Source organism: Zea mays, chromosome 5 (genome assembly GCF_902167145.1).
Source record: "Zea mays cultivar B73 chromosome 5, Zm-B73-REFERENCE-NAM-5.0, whole genome shotgun sequence".
Taxonomy (NCBI): Eukaryota; Viridiplantae; Streptophyta; class Magnoliopsida; order Poales; family Poaceae; genus Zea; species Zea mays.
Window position 1 is genome coordinate 203,182,667 of NC_050100.1, and position 14,567 is coordinate 203,197,233.

The window sequence follows — 14,567 nt, forward strand, 5'->3', positions numbered from 1 at the left end:
ATACACCTCACCCCACATATGTTTCCTTGCCATAGATCACATTCTTCGATTTCTGGTGGATACCATTTCTTGCTCAAAAATCCGTACGTGTTAGCCTTCAGTATTATTGAAAATGGTCGTTCATGGCTATTTTCGACAAAAATGGGGGTTGTGTGGCCATTGATCATCGACCAGAGGCTCGTACACCTCACCCCACATATGTTTCCTTGACATAGATCACATTCTTATATTTCTGGTGGAGACCATTTCTTGGTCAAAAATCCGTAGGTGTTAGCCTTCGGTATTATTGAAAATGGTCGCTCATGGCTATTTTCGACAAAAATGGGGGTTGTGTGGCCATTGATCATCGACCAGAGGCTCGTACACATCACCCCACATATGTTTCCTTGCCACATATCACATTCTTGGATTTCTGGTGGAGACCATTTCTTGGTCAAAAATACGTACGTGTTAGCCTTTGGTATTAATGAAAATGGTCGTTCATGGCTATTTTTGACAAAAACGGGGGTTGTGTAGCCATTTATCATCGACCAGAGGCTCGTACACCTCACCCCACATATGTTTCCTTGTCATAGACCACATTCTTGGATTTCTGGTGGAGACCATTTCTTGGTCAAAAATCCGTACGTGTTAGCCTTCGGTATTACTGAAAATGGTCGTTCATGGCTATTTTCGACAAAAATGGGGGTTGTGTGGCCATTGACCATCGACCAGAGGCTCGTACACCTCACCCCACATATGTTTCCTTGCCATAGATCACATTCTTGGATTTTTGGTGGAGACCATTTCTTGGTCAAAAATCCGAATGTGTTAGCCTTCGGTATTATTGAAAATGGTCGTTCATGGCTATTTTTGACAAAAATGGGGGCTGTGTGGCCATTGTTCTTCGACCAGAGGCTCATACACCTCACTACACATATGTTTCCTTGCCATAGATCACATTCTTGGATTTATGGTGGAGACCATTTCTGGGTCAAAATCCATACGTGTTAGCCTTCAGTGTCATTGAAAACAGTCGTTCATGTCTATTTTCGACAAAAATGGAGGTTGTGTGGCCATTGATCATCGACCAGAGGCTCGTACACATCACCCCACATATGTTTCCTTGCCATAGATCACATTCTTGGATTTCTGGTGGAGACTATTTCATGGTCAAAAATCCGTACGTGTTAGCCTTCGGTATTATTGAAAATGGTCGTTCATGGCTATTTTCGACAAAAAATGGGGGTTTTGTGACAATTGATCATCGACTAGAGGCTCGTACAACTCACCCCACATATGTTTCCTTGCCATAGATCACATTCTTGGATTTCTGGTGGAGTCCATTTTTGGTCAAAAATCCGTACGTGTTAGCCTTCGGTATTATTGAAAATGGTCGTTCATGGCTATTTTCGACAAAAATGGGGGTTGTGTGGCCATTGATCTTCTACCAGAGGCTCATACACCTTACTGCACATATGTTTCCTTGCCACAGATCACATTCTTGGATTTATGGTGGAGACCATTTCTTGGTCAAAAATCCGTAGGTGTTAGCCTTCGATATTATTGAAAATGGTCGTTCATGGCTATTTTCGACAAAATTGGGGGTTGTGTGGCCATTGATCATCGATCAGAGGTTGGTACACCTAACCCCACATATGTTTCCTTGCCATAGATCACATTCTTGGATTTCTGCTGGAGACTATTTCTTGGTCAAAAATCCGTAGGTGTTAGCCTTCGGTATTTTTGAAAATGGTCGTTAATGGCTATTTTTGACAAAAATGGGGGTTGTGTGGCCATTGATCATCGACCAGAGGCTCATACACCTCACCCCACATATGTTTCCTTGCCATAGATCATATTCTTAAATTTTTGGTGGAGACTATTTCTTGCTCAAAAATCCGAATGTGTTAGCCTTTAGTATTATTGAAAATGATTGTTCATGGCTATTTTCGACAAAATGGGGGGTTTTGTGGCCATTGATCTTCTACTAGAGGCTCATACACCTCACTACACATATGTTTCCTTGCCATAGATCACATTCTTGGATTTATGGTGGAGACCATTTCTTGGTCAAAAATCCGTAGGTGTTAGCCTTCAGTGTCATTGAAAATGGTCGTTCATGACAATTTTTGACAAAAATGGGGGTTATGTGGCCATTGATCATCGACCAAAGGCTCGTACACCTCACCCACATATGCCATAGATCACATTCTTGGATTTCTGGTGGAGACCATTTCTTGGTCAAAAATCCGTAGGTGTTAGCCTTCGGTATTATTGAAAATGGTCGCTCATGGCCATTTTCGACTAAAATGGGGGTTGTGTGGCCATTGATCATCGACCAGATGCTCGTACACATCACCCCACATATGTTTCCTTGCCATAGATCACATTGTTGGATTTTTGGTGGAGACCATTTCTTGGTCAAAAATACGTACGTGTTAGCCTTCGGTATTATTGAAAATGGTCGTTCATTGCTATTTTCGACAAAAATGGGGGTTGTTTGGCCATTGATCATCGACCAGAGGCTCGTACACCTCACCCCACATATGTTTCCTTGCCATAGATCACATTCTTGGATTTCTGGTGGAGACCATTTCTTGGTCAAAAATCCGTAGGTGTTAGCCTTCGGTATTATTGAAAACGGTCGTTCATGACTATTTTCGACAAAAATGGGGGTTGTGTGGTCGTTGATCATCGACCAAAGGCTCGTACACCTGATCCCACATATCTTTCCTTGCCATAGATCACATTCTTGGATTTCTAGTGGAGACCATTTCTTGGTCAAAAATCCGTAGGTGTTTGCCTTCAGTGTCATTGAAAATGGTCGTTCATGGCTATTTTCGACAAAAATGGGGGTTGTGTGGCCATTGATCATCGACCAGAGGCTCGTACACCTCACCCCACATATGTTTCCTTGCCATAGATCACATTCTTGGATTTCTGGTTGAGTCCATTTCTTGGTCCAAAATCCGAATGTGTTAGCCTTCGGTATTATTGAAAATGGACGTTCATGGCTATTTTCGACAAAAATGGGGGTTATGTGGCCATTGATCTTCTACAAGAGGCTCATACACATCACTGCACATATGTTTCCTTGCCATAGATCACATTCTTGGATTTATGGTGGAGACCATTTCTTGGTCAAAAATCCGTAGGTGTTTGCCTTCGGTGTCATTGAAAATGGTCGTTCATGGCTTTTTTCGACAAAAATGGGGGTTGTGTGGCCATTGATCATCGACCAGAGGCTTGTACACCTCACCCCACATATGTTTCCTTGCCATAGATAACATTCTTGGATTTCTGGTGGAGACCATTTCTTGGTCAAAAATCCGTAGGTGTTAGCCTTCGGTATTATCGAAAATGGTCGTTCATGGCTATTTTTGAAAAAAATGGAGGTTGTGTGTCCATTTATCATCGACCAGAGGCTCGTACACCTCACCCCACATATGTTTCCTTGACATAGATCACATTCTTGGATTTCTGGTGGAGACCATTTCTTGCTCAAAAATCCGTACGTGTTAGCCTTTGGTATTATTGAAAATGGTCGTTCATGGCTATGTTCGACAAAAATGGGGGTTGTGTGGCCATTGATCATCGACCAGAGGCTCATACACCTCACCCCACATATGTTTCCTTGCCATAGATCACATTCTTGAATTTCTAGTGGAGACCATTTCTTGCTGAAAAATCCGAATGTGTTAGCCTTCGGTATTATTGAAAATGGTCGTTCATGGCTATTTTCGACAAAAATGGGGGTTGTGTGGCCATTGATCTTCTACCAGAGGCTGATACACCTCACTGCACATATGTTTCCTTGCCATAGGTCACATTCTTGGATTTATGGCGGAGACCATTTCTTGGTCAAATATCCGTAGGTGTTTGCCTTCGGTGTCATTGAAAATGGTCGTTCATGGCTATTTTCGACAAAAATGGGGGTTGTGTGGCCATTGATCATCGACCAGAGGCTTGTACACCTCACCCCACATATGTTTCCTTGCCATAGATCACATTCTTGGATTTCTGGTGGAGACCATTTCTTGGTCAAAAATCCGTAGGTGTTAGCCTTCGGTATTATTGAAAATGGTCGTTCATGGCTATTTTTGACAAAAATGGGGGTTGTGTGTCCATTTATCATCGACCAGAGGCTTGTACACCTCACCCCACATATGTTTCCTTGCCATAGATCACATTCTTGGATTTCTGGTGGAGACCATTTCTTGCTCAAAAATCCGTACATGTTAGCCTTAGGTATTATTGAAAATGGTCGTTCATGGCTATTTTCGACAAAAATGGGGGTTGTGTGGCCATTGGTCATCGACCAGAGGCTCGTACACCTCACCCCACATATTTTTCCTGCCATAGATCACATTCTTGAATTTCTGGTGGAGACTATTTCTTGCTGAAAAATCCGAATGTGTTAGCCTTCGGTATTATTGAAAATGGTCGTTCATGGCTATTTTCAACAAAAATGGGGGTTGTGTGGCCATTGATCTTCTACTAGAGGCTCATACACCTCACTGCACATATGTTTCCTTGCAATAGATCACATTCTTGGATTTATGGTGGAGACCATTTCTTGGTCAAAAATCCGTAGGTGTTAGCCTTCAGTGTCATTGAAAATGGTCGTTCATGGCTATTTTCGACAAAAATGGGGGTTGTGTCGCCATTGATCATCGACCAGATGCTCGTACACCTCACCCGACATATGTTTCCTTGCCATAGATCACATTCTTGGATTTCTGGTGGAGTCCATTTCTTGGTCAAAAATCCATATGTGTTAGCCTTTGGTTTTATTGAAAATGGTCGTTCATGGCTATTTTTGACAAAAATGGGGGTCGTGTGGCCATTAATCATCGACCAGAGGCTCGTACACCTCACCCACATATGTTTCCTTGCCATAGATCACATTCTTGGATTTCTGGTGGAGACCATTTCTTGGTCAAAAATCCGTAGGTGTTAGCCTTTGGTATTATTGAAAATGGTCGTTCATGGCTATTTTCGACAAAAATGGGGGTTGTGTGGCCGTTGATCATCGACCAGAGGCTCGTACACCTCACCCCACATATGTCTCCTTGACATAGATCACATTCTTGGATTTCTGGTGGAGACTATTTCTTAGTCAAAAATCCGTAGGTGTTAGCCTTCGGTATTTTTGAAAATGGTCGTTCATGGCTATTTTTGACAAAAATGGGGTTGTGTGGCCATTGATCATTGACCAGAGGCTTGTACACCTCACCCCACATATGTTTCCTTGCCATAGATCACATTCTTGGATTTCTGGTGGAGACCATTTCTTGGTCAAAAATCCGTAGGTCTTAGCCTTCGGTATTATTGAAAATGGTCGCTCATGGCTATTTTCATAAAAAATGGGGGTTGTGTGGCCATTTATCATCGACTAGAGGCTCATAAACCTCACCCCACATATATTTCCTTGCCATAGATCACATTCTTGGATTTCTGGTGGAGACCATTTCTTGGTTAAAAACTCGTACGTGTTAGCCTTCGGTATTATTGAAAATGGTCATTCATGGCTATTTTCGGCAAAATGGGGGTTGTGTGGCCATTGATCATCGACCAGAGGCTCATACACCTCACCCCACATATGTTTCCTTGCCATAGATCACATTCTTGGATTTCTGGTGGAGACCATTTCTTGGTCAAAAATCCGTACGTGTTAGCCTTTGGTATTTTTGAAAATGGTCATTCATGGCTATTTTCGACAAAAATGGGGGTTGTGTGGCCATTGATCATCGACCAGAAGCTCGTACACATCACCCCACATATGTTTCCTTGCCATAGATCACATTCTTGGATTTCTGTGGAGACCATTTCTTGGTCAAAAATACGTACGTGTTAGCCTTTGGTATTATTGAAAATGGTCGTTCATGGCTATTTTTGACAAAAACGGGGGTTGTGTGGACATTTATCATTGACCAGAGGCTCGTACACCTCAACCCACATATGTTTCCTTGTCATAAACGACATTCTTGGATTTCTGGTGGAGACCATTTCTTGGTCAAAAATCCGTACGTGTTAGCCTTCGGTATTACTGAAAATGGTCGTTCATGGGTATTTTCGACAAAAATGGGGGTTGTGTGGCCATTGACCATCGACCAGAGGCTCGTACACCTCACTCCACATATGTTTCCTTGCTATAGATCACATTCTTGGATTTTTGGTGGAGACCATTTCTTGGTCAAAAATCTGAATGTGTTAGCCTTCGGTATTATTGAAAATGGTCGTTCATGGCGATTTTCGACAAAAATGGGGGTTGTGTGGCCATTGTTCTTCGACAAGAGGCTCATACACCTCACTACACATATGTTTCCTTGCCATAGATCACATTCTTGGATTTATGGTGGAGACCATTTTTGGGTCAAAATCCATACGTGTTAGCCTTCAGTGTCATTGAAAACGGTCGTTCATGTCTATTTTCGACAAAAATAGAGGTTGTGTGGCCATTGATCATCGACCAGAGGCTCGTACACATCACCCCACATATGTTTCCTTGCCATAGATCACATTCTTGGATTTATGGTGGAGACTATTTCATGGTCAAAAATCCGTACGTGTTAGCCTTCCGTATTATTGAAAATGGTCGTTCATGGCTATTTTCGACAAAAAATGGGGGTTGTGTGGCCATTGATCATCGACCAGAGGCTCGTACAACTCACCCCACATATGTTTCCTTGCCATAAATCACATTCTTGGATTTCTGGTGGAGTCCATTTTTGGTCAAAAATCCGTACGTGTTAGCCTTCGGTATTATTGAAAATGGTCGTTCATGGCTATTTTCGACAAAAATGGGGGTTGTGTGGCCATTGATCATCGACTAGAGGCTCGTACACCTCACCCCACATATGTTTCCTTGCCATAGATCACATTCTTGGGTTTCTGGTGGAGACCATTTCTTGGTCAAAAATCCGTAGGTTTTAGCCTTCGGTATTATTGAAAATGGTCGTTCATGGCTATTTTCGACAAAAATGGGGGTTGTGTGGCCATTGATCATCGATCAGAGGCTCATACACCTCACCCCACATATGTTTCCTTGCCATAGATCACATTCTTGGATTTCTGGTGGAGACCATTTTTGGTCAAAAATTCATAGGTGTTAGCCTTCGGTATTTTTGAAAATGGTCGTTCATGGCTATTTTTGACAAAAATGGGGGTTGTGTGGCCATTGATCATCGACCAGAGGCTCGTACACCTCACCCCACATATGTTTCCTTGCCATAGATCATATTGTTGGATTTCTGGTGGAGACCATTTCTTGGTCAAAAATATGTACGTGTTAGCCTTCGGTATTATTGAAAATGGTCGTTCATTGCTATTTTCGACAAAAATGGGGGTTGTTTGGCCATTGATCATCGACTAGAGGCTCATACACCTCACCCCACATATGTTTCCTTGCCATAGATCACATTCATGGATTTCTGGTGGAGACCATTTCTTGGTCAAAAATCCGTAGGTGTTAGCCTTCGGTATTATTGAAAATGGTCGTTCATGACTATTTTCGACAAAAATGGGGGTTGTGTGGCCATTGATCATCGACCAAAGGCTCGTACACCTGACCCCACATATGTTTCCTTGCCATAGATCACATTCTTGGATTTCTGGTGGAGACCATTTCTTGGTAAAAAATCCTTAGGTGTTTGCCTTTAGTGTCATTGAAAATGGTCGTTCATGGCTATTTTCGACAAAAATGGGGTTGTGTGGCCATTGATCATCGACCAGAGGCTCGTACACCTCACCCCACATATGTTTCCTTGCCATAGATCACATTCTTGGATTTCTGGTGGAGTCCATTTCTTGGTCCAAAATCCATAGGTGTTAGCCTTCGGTATTATTGAAAATGGTCGTTCATGGCTATTTTCGACAAAAATGGGGGTTGTGTGGCCATTTATCATCGACCAGAGGCTCGTACACCTCACCCCACATGTGTTTCCTTGCCATAGATCACATTCTTGGATTTCTGGTGGAGACCATTTCTTGGTCAAAAATCCGTAGGTGTTAGCCTTCGGTATTATTGAAAATGTTCGTTTATAGCTATTTTTGATAAAAATGGGGGTTGTGTGTCCATTTATCATCGACCAGAGGCTCATACACCTCACCCCATATATGTTTCCCTGCCATAGATCACATTCTTGGATTTCTGGTGGAGACCATTTCTTGGTCAAAAATTCGTACGTGTTAGCCTTCGGTATTATTGAAAATGGTCGTTCATGGCTATTTTCGACAAAAATGGGGGTTGTGTGGCCATTGATCGTCGACCAGAGGCTCGTACACCTCACCCCACATATGTTTCCTTGCCATAAATCACATTCTTGAATTTCTGGTGGGGACCATATCTTGCTGAAAAATCTGAATGTGTTAGCCTTCGGTATTATTGAAAATGGACGTTCATGGCTATTTTCGACAAAAATGGGGGTTATGTGGCCATTGATCTTCTACTAGAGGCTCATACACCTAACCGCACATATGTTTCCTTGCCATAGATCACATTCTTGGATTTATGGTGGAGACCATTTCTTAGTCAAAAATCCGTAGGTGTTTGCCTTCGGTGTCATTGAAAATGGTCGTTCATGGCTATTTTCGACAAAAATGGGGGTTGTGTGGCCATTGATCATCGACCAGAGGCTTGTACACCTCACCCCACATATGTTTCCTTGCCATAGATCACATTCTTGGATTTCTGGTGGAGACCATTTCTTGGTCAAAAATCCGTAGGTGTTAGCCTTCGGTATTATTGAAAATGGTCGTTCATGGCTATTTTTGACAAAAATGGAGGTTGTGTGTCCATTTATCATCGACCAGAGGCTCGTACACCTCACCCCACATATGTTTCCTTGCCATAGATCACATTCTTGGATTTCTTGTGGAGACCATTTCTTGCTCAAAAATCCCTACGTGTTAGCCTTCGGTATTATAGAAAATGGTCGTTCATGGCTATTTTCGACAAAAATGGGGGTTGTGTGGCCATTGATCATCGACCAGAGGCTCGTACACCTCACCCCACATATGTTTCCTTGCCATAGATCACATTCTTGAATTTCTGGTGGAGACCATTTCTTGTTGAAAAATCCGAATGTGTTAGCCTTCGGTATTATTGAAAATGGTCGTTCATGGCTATTTTCGACAAAAATGGTGGTTGTGTGGCCATTGATCTTCTACCAGAGGCTCATACACCTTACTGCACATATGTTTCCTTGCCACAGATCACATTCTTGGATTTATGGTGGAGACCATTTCTTGGTCAAAAATCCGTAGGTGTTTGCCTTCGGTGTCATTGAAAATGGTCGTTCATGGCTATTTTCGACAAAAATGGGGGTTGTGTGGCCATTGATCATCGACCAGAGGCTTGTACACCTCACCCCACATTTGTTTCCTTGCCATAGATCACATTCTTGGATTTCTGGTGGAGACCATTTCTTGGTCAAAAAACTGTAGGTGTTAGCCTTTGGTATTATTGAAAATGGTCGTTCATGGCTATTTTTGACAAAAATGGGGGTTGTGTGTCCATTTATCATCGACCAGAAGCTTGTACACCTGACCCCACATATGTTTCCTTGCCATAGATCACATTCTTGGATTTCTGGTGGAGACCATTTCTTGCTCAAAAATCCATACGTGTTATCCTTCGGTATTATTGAAAATGGTCGTTCATGGCTATTTTCGACAAAAATGGGGGTTGTGTGGCCATTGATCATCGACCAGAGGCTCATACACCTCACCCCACATATTTTTCCTGCCATAGATCACATTCTTGAATTTCTGGTGGAGACCATTTCTTGCTGAAAAATCCGAATGTGTTAGCCTTCGGTATTATTGAAAATGGTCGTTCATGGCTATTTTCGACAAAAATGGGGGTTGTGTGGCCATTGATCTTCTACTAGAGGCTCATACACCTCACTGCACATATGTTTCCTTGCAATAGATCACATTCTTGGATTTATGGTGGAGACCATTTCTTGGTCAAAAATCCGTAGGTGTTAGCCTTCAGTGTCATTGAAAATGGTCGTTCATGGTTATTTTGACAAAAATGGGGGTTGTGTCGCCATTGATCATCGACCAGATGCTCGTACACCTCACCCAACATATTTTTCCTTGCCATAAATCACATTCTTGGATTTCTGGTGGAGTCCATTTGTTGGTCAAAAATCCATATGTGTTGGCCTTCGGTTTTATTGAAAATGGTCGTTCATGGCTATTTTTGACAAAAATGGGGGTTGTGTGGCCATTTATCATCGACCAGAGGCTCGTACACCTCACCCACATATGCTTCCTTGCCATAGATCACATTCTTGGATTTCTGGTGGAGACCATTTCTTCGTCAAAAATCCGCAGGTGTTAGCCTTTGGTATTATTGAAAATGGTCGTTCATGGCTATTTTCGACAAAAATGGGGGTTGTGTGGCCGTTGATTATCGACCAGAGGCTCGTACACCTCACCCCACATATGCTTCCTTGCCATAGATCACATTCTTGGATTTCTGGTGGAGACCATTTCTTGGTCAAAAATCCGTAGTTGTTAGCCTTCGGTATTATTGAAAATGGTCGTTCATGGCTATTTTTGACAAAAATGGGGGTTCTGTGTCCATTTATCATCGACCAGAGGCTCGTACACCTCACCCCACATATGTTTCCTTGCCATAGATCACATTCTTGGATTTCTGGTGGAGACCATTTCTTCGTCAAAAATCCGTACGTGTTAGCCTTTGGTATTATTGAAAATGGTCGTTCATGGCTATTTTCGACAAAAATGGGGGTTGTGTGGCCATTGATCATCGACCAAAGGCTCGTACACCTCACCCCACATATGTTTCCTTGACATAGATCACATTCTTGAATTTCTGGTGGAGACCATTTCTTGCTGAAAAATCTGAATGTGTTAGCCTTCGGTATTATTGAAAATGGTCGTTCATGGCTATTTTCGACAAAAATGGGGGTTGTGTGGCCATTGATCTTCTACCAGAGGCTCATACACCTTACTGCACATATGTTTCCTTGCCATAGATCACATTCTTGGATTTATGGTGGAAACCATTTTTTGTCAAAAATCTGTAGGTGTTAGCCTTCAGTGTCATTGAAAATGGTCGTTCATGTCTATTTTCGACAAAAATGTGGGTTGTGTGGCCATTGATCATCAACCAGAGGCTCGTACACCTCACCCCACATATGTTTCCTTGACATAGATCACATTTTTGGATTTCTGGTGGAGTCCATTTCTTGGTCAAATATCCATAGGTGTTAGCCTTCAGTTTTATTGAAAATGGTCGTTCATGGCTATTTTCGAAAAAATGGGGGTTGTGTGGCCATTAATCATCAACCAGAGGCTCATACACCTCACCCCACATATGTTTCCTTGCCATAGATCACATTCTTGGATTTCTGGTGGACTGTTTTCTTGGTCAAAAATCCGTAGGTGTTAGTCTTCGGTATTATTGAAAATGGTCGTTTCATGACTATTTTCGACAAAAATGGGGGTTGTGTGGCTGTTGATCATCGACCAAAGGCTCGTACACCTGACCCCACATATGTTTCCTTGCCATAGATCACATTCTTGGATTTCTGGTGGAGACCATTTCTTGGTAAAAAAATCCGTAGGTGTTTGCCTTCAGTGTCATTGAAAATGGTCGTTCATGGCTATTTTCGACAAAAATGGGGTTGTGTGGCCATTGATCATCGACCAGAGGCTCGTACACCTCACCCCACATATGTTTCCTTGCCATAGATCACATTCTTGGATTTCTGGTGGAGTCCATTTCTTGGTCCAAAATCCATATGTGTTAGCCTTCGGTATTATTGAAAATGGTCGTTCATGGCTATTTTCAACAAAAATGGGGGTTGTGTGGCCATTTATCATCGACCAGAGGCTCGTACACCTCACCCCACATGTGTTTCCTTGCCATAGATCACATTCTTGGATTTCTGGTGGAGACCATTTCTTGGTCAAAAATCCGTAGGTGTTAGCCTTCGGTATTATTGAAAATGTTCGTTCATAGCTATTTTTGACAAAAATGTGGGTTGTGTGTCCATTTATCATCGACCAGAGGCTCGTACACCTCACCCCAGATATGTTTCCCTTCCATAGATCACATTCTTGGATTTCTGGTGGAGACCATTTCTTGGTCAAAAATCCGTACGTGTTATCCTTCGGTATTATTGAAAATGGTCGTTCATGGCTATTTTCGACAAAAATGGGGGTTGTGTGGCCATTGATCATCGACTAGAGGCTCGTACACCTCACCCCACATATGTTTCCTTGCCATAAATCACATTCTTGAATTTCTGGTGGAGACCATTTCTTGCTGAAAAATCCGAATGTGTTAGCCTTCGGTATTATTGAAAATGGACGTTCATGGCTATTTTCGACAAAAATGGGGGTTATGTGGCCATTGATCTTCTACCAGAGGCTCATACACCTCACTGCACATATGTTTCCTTGCCATAGATCACATTCTTGGATTTATGGTGGAGACCATTTCTTGGTCAAAAATCCGTAGGTGTTTGCCTTCGGTGTCATTGAAAATGGTCGTTCATGGCTATTTTCGACAAAAATGGGGGTTGTGTGGCCATTGATCATCGACCAGAGGCTTGTACACCTCACCCCACATATGTTTCCTTGCCATAGATCACATTCTTGGATTTCTGGTGGAGACCATTTCTTGCTCAAAAATCCGTAGGTGTTAGCCTTCGGTATTATTGAAAATGGTCGTTCATGGCTATTTTTGACAAAAATGGAGGTTGTGTGTCCATTTATCATCGACCAGAGGCTCGTACACCTCACCCCACATATGTTTCCTTGCCATAGATCACATTCTTGGATTTCTGGTGGAGACCATTTCTTGCTCAAAAATCCGTAGGTGTTAGCCTTCGGTATTATTGAAAATGGTCGTTCATGGCTATTTTTGACAAAAATGGAGGTTGTGTGTCCATTTATCATCGACCAGAGGCTCGTACACCTCACCCCACATATGTTTCCTTGCCATAGATCACATTCTTGGATTTCTGGTGGAGACCATTTCTTGCTCAAAAATCCGTACGTGTTAGCCTTCGGTATTATTGAAAATGGTCGTTCATGGCTATTTTCGACAAAAATGGGGGTTGTGTGGCCATTGATCATCGACCAGAGGCTCGTACACCTCACCCCACATATGTTTCCTTGACATAGATCACATTCTTGAATTTCTGGTGGAGACCATTTATTGCTGAAAAATCCGAATGTGTTAGCCTTCGGTATTATTGAAAATGGTCGTTCATGGCTATTTTCGACAAAAATGGGGGTTGTGTGGCCATTGATCTTCTACCAGAGGCTCATACACCTTACTGCACATATGTTTCCTTGCCATAGATCACATTCTTGGATTTATGGTGGAGACCATTTCTTGGTCAAAAATCCGTAGGTGTTTGCCTTCGGTGTCATTGAAAATGGTCGTTCATGGCTATTTTCGACAAAAATGGGGGTTGTGTGGGCATTGATCATCGACCAGAGGCTTGTACACCTCACCCCACATTTGTTTCCTTGTCATAGATCACATTCTTGGATTTCTTGTGGAGACCATTTCTTGGTCAAAAATCCATAGGTGTTAGCCTTCGGTATTATTGAAAATGGTCGTTCATGGCTATTTTTGACAAAAATGGGGGTTGTGTGTCCATTTATCATCGACCAGAAGCTTGTACACCTCACCCCACATATGTTTCCTTGCCATAGATCACATTCTTGGATTTCTGGTGGAGACCATTTCTTGCTCAAAAATCCATACGTGTTATCCTTCGGTATTATTGAAAATGGTCGTTCATGGCTATTTTCGACAAAAATGGGGGTTGTGTGGCCATTGATCATCGACCAGAGGCTCGTACACCTCACCCCACATATTTTTCCTGCCATAGATCACATTCTGGAATTTCTGGTGCAGACCATTTCTTGCTGAAAAATCCGAATGTGTTAGTCTTTGGTATTATTGAAAATGGTCGTTCATGGCTATTTTCGACAAAAATGGGGGTTGTGTGGCCATTGATCTTCTACTAGAGGCTCATAAACCTCACTGCACATATGTTTCCTTGCAATAGATCACATTCTTGGATTTATGGTGGAGACCATTTCTTGGTCAAAAATCCGTAGGTGTTAGCCTTCAGTGTCATTGAAAATGGTCATTCATGGTTATTTCGACAAAAATGGGGGTTGTGTCGCCATTGATCATCGACCAGATGCTGGTACACCTCACCCGACATATGTTTCCTTGCCATAGATCACATTCTTGGATTTCTGGTGGAGTCCATTTCTTGGTCAAAAATCCATATGTGTTAGCCTTCGGTTTTATTGAAAATGGTTGTTCATGGCTATTTTTGACAAAAATGGGGGTTGTGTGGCCATTTATCATCGACCAGAGGCTCGTACACCTCACCCACATATGTTTCCTTGCCATAGATCACATTCTTGGATTTATGGTGGAGACCATTTCTTGGTCAAAAATCCGTAGGTGTTTGCCTTCGGTGTCATTGAAAATGGTCGTTCATGGCTATTTTCGACAAAAATAGGGGTTGTGTGGCCATTGATCATCGACCAGAGGCTTGTACACCTCACCC